We start from the raw sequence: 7,212 nt of genomic DNA on the forward strand, positions 1-7,212 counted from the left end.
AACATTTAAAAAGGATATTATCATTAGTCCCTAGAATCCAAAAGTGACCATCACATCATGTAAAAATTGGCTTGAGGGACAGGTGATGGGAACATATTGTCACGGAAATATCTGGCTGAAGGCTGGGATGACAGGAATGTCTTGGCATGAGTGAACAATGTTCATAGAGGGTGAGTAGACTAAGAGGCAATTTCGAAGGGGTTTTTGTATTTACCCTCTCAGTGAACATGTTTGAAATGTACTATCTGTAAGCTATGACTGGAAGAATGCCAGCTCCAGGAAGAACACTATTCCCAATTCCTGCCCACCAGGCATTGATAATTATAAAATGAAAAATTTCATGGGCACAAAGTAATATGCAAAATAGTTCACTTGTTGCAGTAATGCTGTTAGTATAGTACTTTAGACCACAGAATCTTTAATAACTGACAAATTCAGTCATGGCAAGAAATTCAGTGCTTATCAAAAGTACAATGTATGAGTGCCCTCATTTTTTCTTTATTATAAGTCCCAAGATTGTTGGCTAGTACTTGCTTATGGGCCTTCCCCCTAAAAATTCCAATTCCCTGTTTACTTTCCCTAAAATTGTAGGGGATTGGAGAAAAAATATACAAATAAAAATCTACTTCCTCTGCAATTCCTGAACATACTTCTCCCAATCTTAATATCAATGCATAGGGTGCTGGGAAGCATATATCACCTAATCTGTACAATACTGACACTCTAGCAAGAGAGGAAGTCCCCAGCCTCACTTCACAAAAACTGTTCAAACAATACAAGATGCTGTGAATAAGTGTGCCACTGCCCATGGGGAGGGTTAATGGGGAACTCTTCACCCCCAACACCCCCCCAGGAAACATTGTCTTCACCTCGGTATGCATGGCAAGATAAAGCCGAAACTCAGGAGTACCAAGTGGATTTAGGCTGTGAGCAGTGCTTTTTGCATTTTTTTCCTATTTCTGCAGTATTGCTGTTTGTGTCTACAGTTTCCTTATTGTATAAACAATTGCAACTTTTTATCCTCTTCAAGAATATCATCTTCAATTTACCCTAGCTCAGCACGTCCATGCCATAAAGTTTAAACAGCCTACACATGAAAGATACTGAATGTGCAGTATCATTGACTAGCATGTCTGATTTATTGTGTTATTGATTCTGTAACATTATTACTTTGAATCATCATTATTGGGCAAATTACAATGTGTCTGTTCTAGTTAAAAGAACCAACTTAGTTATGTGGCAACAGCCCATGTCATTTAAAAAAAATTGCAGGGTAAATGTTAAGGATAGGACCGCAACCGTCAAAGATGAAGTCCCCGACTCCTGCCAACAATGTTTAGGGATCCTGTGGGAAATCGGGGGTTGGGCAGGGAGGATTTCATTCATACCATGCATTTTAAAAAGCAAAAGAATGAGGAAAATTGAAAATCAGAACCAAGAATAGTATTTCAAACGACAAAGAATGTGGAAAATGTAAAAACCCGAGACAAGATTCGGCCACGGATGATTCGACATGTGTTGAGCGAACGAATGAGCAAATGAACCACATCTTATAAGCACAAACTACCAGAAGGATCGCCAGATGAACCAAAAACCCTCCTAACCTAGGCGTAGGATTGTCTGATTTCCCTACTGGTGCCTCTAGATTGCCACTGTCTACATTTATAAATACAAAATGAGATTACCTTAAAGTTGAGGGACAGTGCTTAGGATGTGAGAAACCGCTGACAAAATTCTACAACTGGAACACGGTTATTGCATTTCACTGAGTTTAGTGTTATCTCCGATATTGTAACGATTTCAGTAATGATTTCAGTGAGAGATCAATTTCACTTCAAAGTTGGAAAAAAAATTGGAAACACGAGTAGTACTGTAAACAACCTTTGCCTTGGAACAAACAATGGGAACTATGACAACAGAACTGTCAAATTTGTTGGGAGAGGGCAGCGATATGCAAGTATGGCTGTACCATGTATTTCTAATGACACTATGGTACCTATATGGTAAAATCGATCACATCGTGCATTTAAGGAATGAACATTTTGTTAAAATTTCATATAAATTAGAATACAGAAATACATTTTACTACAGTCCACTTATAAGAAATTTGCCATGACATCACAAGCTACATGCGCCAAAATAGTTTATGTTAGGTTCCCACGCAACTAAGTTGTTCGCTGTGATGCGAAGAGGGCTGGTCTTCATCGCTGGAGGTGCATGGGGACTTAGACTCCACGCGGCAGTCTGCAAATCATTTTTGATAGCAATGAATGTAGTTTTTCATCTCATACAATGCTATGACCTTCAATTTTCTCCTAGTCGGTGCAGTCCTATTGTAAACCTAAACCTCTTGCAGTTGATCTTTATGTTACGACAGTAAGTTAGAGTAAATTAAGGATGATATTCTTGAAGAGGAAAAAAATTGGAGTCATCAGTACAGGAAATAATCTGCAGATATCAACAGTAATACCATAAATAATGGAAAAAAGTTTACAGAAAGCACTGTTCACAGCCCACGTCCACTCAGTGCACCCAAGTTTCAGCTTTATCTTGCCGTACATAATAAGGTGAAGACAATATATGTAAAAATTATGCTCAACCCCCCTAAACCCCTACATTCTTGGCCAAGACAGGAGGGGAGGACATGAACAGTACCAGAGAAATTGCATATGACCCCCTCATGAGGAACTGCTGCCCTTCAACCCCTGCCCAGTAAAACAAAGAATCCTTCATGTATATACAGCAAGATAGAGCATCAGACAGACTCAGCATCAGGCAGTCACACATCTGTCATATACTCTCCTGCAATGAATATGTGGAAGATTTTTTGTCTTCCACTAAGTCTGGTTTGGGGGCAGCAGACCCTCAGGAGGTTTGCCAATATAATAACTGATTCTGTATATACTATTTTATCCACCATCAAAATAGAGACATTCTGTGAATATCATGACCAAGATTTTCACTAATGGGGGGGGGGGGTTCCACAGAATAATTTTGATATATTTGGATAGTAGAAAGTGAAAGGAATCCCTTAATACCAAAATCTTTGTGATCAATTGTGCTATAGTATTCGGAAAGTAACCTTTGACATTTACCATATATCTGACAGAAAAGGGGGCCACTCACTTGGTGACTACCAGTATGTCTATCCCTTTCTTTGATCTCACTGTGCCTTTAGACATTATTTCTGCTGACCTTTACTCTGTAATGTATGCCATTGCAATCCAATAATGAACTAAATTCTTTTTTTTTCTTCAGGGGGAAGCATTCATACTGTTGCTAATAATCGTTTGTATCCTTGAATCCTTCTGGTTTGATATAAAAACGAAGGAATAACATTTCCATCGGTCGAGATTTGATAATCACTGCGCATGGTGCTTTTTCACAAATAACACAAAGCGTTCACAATTACCTAATATACGTCAGATAATCATAAACAGCGACATGGGAATAGCCAACACAAGATAAAAGATAATCTAACATATTCCTTCACAGTCGATGTTGAAGTGGCCAGTGGTCATCACTTCAGATCAGTCTCTTCCTCTTCAAAATCCTCCTTTATCCTAGCTATTTCTCATCTATTAACTACGAAAACTAGCACATACCATACACACTTACACGTGAAGACCGTTGCCAGCTTCTCAGCCATCCCAAGAGCCGTGAAATAGTAGTAATAGTGGAAATAGTCGTAGATGAGATGTTGCTTCATCCGCACAGATGTTTCATGTTTTGCATATAAACGTCGGAAACAATCTAAGTTATTCCTATTTGTGCATCAAAAATAAAAATAATACTATCGCTTTATACGATTCAAACCTTTATATTGTCCTCCCTTCTGATTCTTTCTTAAATATAAGAGATCTGAATTTATAGTTCGTCTTAGATTTCAACACCTTATACGTTGAGTGCATGAAAGAAAATGGAGATTTTGGTGTCAACAAACTCGGAATCATCAGGCGTGACTTTAAAAACTCTATTTTTGCCGTATTCACTGAGCGAATTAAGAATATAAAAATAGTTATTCCACTTTTCTCTTTCGTTTATTAGGATTCTAAAGAACGAGTTTACGGTTTCATAAACACTTAATACTTGTTGTGTAAAGGTGGAAAATAGGAATATATATTGATTGAATAATTAGTTTTTATTCCCATTTCTTGGCAATACTATAAGTTAAAAGCAGCTTATAAGACTATAATGTATATAAACAATATCCAGATATTAAAGAACAGTTTTCTTTTCGACGTAAAAAAAAAAATAACCACGAGTTTCTGCTTTCCTAAACGCAGATGCCTATAACAGAGGAGTCATTTTCGTAACGGGATCTTGTCACGGTGATGGCCGATAACCTGGCGCAGAAACCGTGTTCTCTCTGTGGAACTGAGTGGAAATTGCAATCATGCTCTTTTGCAACTGCTGCTACTCTCCACATGGTTTGGACGATGTTCTTTTTTATGGTATTTATGGAATTTATTCGTTTTAATGCGTTGTTCCTCCTTTTGAAATGTTAATTCTTATAAAGGGACTTTCCTAAAAGCATCTAAGTAATGGGGCGTGGGGCTTCTGCCACGAAATGATTATGAAATATTATAATAATTCAATAATATGTAAGTCATAAATGGATCTCGGAATGCACTTGTCTGTTGCTCTTCCGATGTTTGACTTATTCAACTTATTGTGTTTGAGGTGATAATCCATCTTGAAATGATAACTGAATTGAAACTGATATCCTTATCCTGTTTCTTAAAACATTTCCCATTAGATCACACAATAATATTCTATTTCATTTTTACGTGATTATTGTCATCGATTAACTGTTAATCCCTGCAGGTAATTTTGGGCAGACGTTAACAGTTACACAGATACATGCAAGGAGACCGTGATTTGGTGAGAATAGTGAACGTGCAATTGTGGGAAACGCTTGACATTCTCATTCTCTCTCTCTCTCTCTCTCTCTCTCTCTCTCTCTCTCTCTCTCTCTCTCTCTCTCTCTCTCTCTCTCTCTCTCTCTCTCTCCCTCTCCCTCTCCCTCTCCCTCTCCCTCTCCCTCCCTCTCTCTCTCTCTCTCTCTCTCTCTCTCTCTCTCTCTCTCTCTCTCTCTCTCTCTCTCTCTCTCTCTCTCTCTCTCTCTCTCTCTCTTTCTCACTCTCTCTCTCTCTCTCTCTCTCTCTCTCTCTCTCCTCTCCCTCTCCCTCTCCCTCTCCCTCTCCCTCCCCCTCCCCCCTCCCTCCCTCCCTCTCTCTCTCTCTCTCTCTCTCTCTCTCTCTCTCTCTCTCTCTCTCTCTCTCTCTCTCTCTCTCTCTCTCTCTCTCTCTCTCTCTCTCTCTCATTTACTCACTCACTTGTTCTCTATCTACCTATCTCTCATTTACTCACTCATCTCTCTCTCTCTCTCTCTCTCTCTCTCTCTCTCTCTCTCTCTCTCTCTCTCTCTCTCTCTCTCTCTCTCTCTCATTTTCTTAACCATAAATATCGTATTTGCAAGAATTCATCCGCCTATTGCAGCGCGTGACTTTTCTGGCGGCCGCGTGACATATTGCTCTTTTTTTCTCACAAATCTCATCGTGTTTACTCTATCGTCGTCACCATTAGCACCATTAGTCATAGGAGGCGTGGCGTGTACATAGTGTGACAGTGAAATAATTTACTGAATGTATATATTTTAAAACCTCTTGATTTGTATGTGTGATGAGACCATACGAAAATGAGCTATAAACAACACAGATTGAGTAGTAGTAATATATCAGACATTTTGTGTTTTAACTACTTATATACCCGGTAATGTCAGTTAGCCAATTAGGAAAAAGCTTTTTTTAATGTTCTGGTGCACCATATATGTTTGAAAGCTTATTTCCACATATAAAGGCTAGTAAAAAAGTGTATTCATACAGCAATATTCGGCTCTATTTTGTTCAGTTGCATTGCACAGTTTAAGCATGGGATTAATGAATTACCTACAGATGGCTTTTCAGAACTCTTTCTCCAAGCAACAGGGCGCTCGGGCCCGCTGAATCTGTATCTTTATATTGGTGAAACTAAATAATCTCTCACGGATGGAATTGGAGTAGTGGCATCGTTATCGAGTGGTCAAAAGGCGAATTAGGAAACTCCTGCATGACAACGCGAGATATTAACCTGAACGGCTCAGTGATAATCCAAGTCGAGAATGTCATCTGCGTGTCCGCTCCGGATTATGCCTCGCCTGAGCACCAAGAAAATAGCGTTACCTAACGCTGTCACGCCTGTCGACTGGGCTGTCGTTAGGATATCGGGGCTTGTGTGTACGCTGCTTATCAATTATCCAACCAGCAGTTAATAGCATTACGGTTGTGATGGAGCGTTTGCAAAATCATGACGTTAGAGGAAGGATGCGATGGAATTTCTAAATCTTATCATGTTCATTCCGCCTTCTCTTCCGTTTTCTGTGAGATTACTAAATGGAAGTAATGGTAATTCTTTGACGTGCAACCTTATTTGCTCATTTAGGAGGAATATGGATAGAGAACCTCTGAATGAAGCAGTATAAGATATAGCGAAGTTCGGAAGGCGGAGATCAAGCAAAGGTTATTGTAGAGCTCGAGGCATCGTGGCGCCAGGTGGGTCGAAAGCACGAAGCTCGGCATTCTAGTTCCGTGTCACTGCACAACACATGTGCTTGTATCAGTGCAGTTGGTGACGAGGAAGCAATCAAGCAATAATGGCAACGAAAGCATCTGTAACCAAGCGGCAACCGAAGACTCAGCAGTCGTGAAGGTCAGTTCGCGATGGTCGCCGCCTCGCCGCCTCAGCAGAGCGCAGCACCTGATTGGTTACGGCTGCAGTCCAAACCCATTGCAGATTGCTCAGCTTTTTTTCCTGGTGGTTACCACGCTCTGCGCCAGTCATGATCTGTAGCAGCCAGATGGTGCGCAGAAGTTTGTGTTTATTTGTTTGTTGGTGCGTTTGTTTATTATGCTGCGTTTGTGTCCTGATGAGAGTCTACTGATGAACATACTTGAATATATAAATACGATGGCGTATCGAAATCCTTGTAGGCCAATGGTTATACGTACACTCATTATACTTCATGTATGCATGATGTGCAAAAGCTTCTGTGTGAGGATTATCCTTATATTTAGAAGATATCTTTCTTTGCGTATGTCTTTCTGTATACATATGAATCAGATTTCTTAGCCTTCAAATTCACAAATTTACAGTTAGATGCATATGTCTCAA

The 7,212-nt window shown here is 39.7% G+C and overlaps 1 protein-coding gene across 4 annotated transcripts in view; it reads right to left on the bottom strand.

The window, feature by feature from the left end:
• Positions 1 to 3,742, bottom strand: part of S1P (membrane-bound transcription factor site-1 protease) — a 51,618-nt gene extending 47,876 nt beyond the window's left edge. For 2 of the 4 annotated variants that reach the window (XR_011398622.1, XM_027363270.2), the window contains exon 1: positions 3,619 to 3,742. The gene's annotated coding sequence lies outside the window, so the exon portion shown is untranslated. Of the gene's footprint in view, positions 1 to 3,605 lie in introns of all 4 variants that reach the window. The other 2 variants (XM_027363272.2, XM_027363271.2) reach the window with 2 other exon arrangements.
• Between the last annotated feature and the right edge of the window lie 3,470 nt (positions 3,743 to 7,212).

Source organism: Penaeus vannamei, chromosome 6 (assembly GCF_042767895.1).
Source record: "Penaeus vannamei isolate JL-2024 chromosome 6, ASM4276789v1, whole genome shotgun sequence".
Taxonomy (NCBI): domain Eukaryota; kingdom Metazoa; phylum Arthropoda; class Malacostraca; order Decapoda; family Penaeidae; genus Penaeus; species Penaeus vannamei.